This window comes from Bison bison, unplaced genomic scaffold (genome assembly GCF_000754665.1).
Source record: "Bison bison bison isolate TAMUID 2011002044 unplaced genomic scaffold, Bison_UMD1.0 scf7180017864072, whole genome shotgun sequence".
NCBI classification, from domain to species: Eukaryota; Metazoa; Chordata; class Mammalia; order Artiodactyla; family Bovidae; genus Bison; species Bison bison.
The window spans coordinates 10,547,495-10,547,991 of NW_011494644.1; positions in this window are offsets into that span (position 1 = coordinate 10,547,495).

The following is a 497-nucleotide window of genomic DNA, read 5'->3' on the forward strand; positions in this document are numbered from 1 at the left end:
GGCCCCGCCCCACGCCCGCCGCCCTCCGCCGGTCCACGCGGGCAAGCGGCCATGTTGGTAAAGGGAACTGGCCCTGCCATCTTGGTAAAGGGGCGGTTTCTCTTTCATTTCCTGAGTTCATTCATTCCACCCATCTTCAAGGAGCACCTTCTATTTGCCCAGCACCCGGCTAGAAGTCGGTTGCACGCAGCCTCTTCCCTTGTGGAATTTACATCCATTCAGCCCACAGACATTTTAGCTGCTGTGGACCAGGCTCAGCTGTGGATGCCAGGACTAGTACAGTAAACAAGATCGCTGTAGTCCCTGCACTCAAGGAGGCAGATAAGCAGCAAGTAGCAAGCAAGTGAATAAATTAATTGTAAGCAACGAGAAGTGTTGTGAGTGTTATGAACGAAAGAACACACAGGGGCCCCAGGTAGAACATGGAAGGGAGGAATGGAAATGTAAATAAGCCTGAGGATAAAGTCAATAGCCGCCAGCGTGATCAAAGTTAAGGA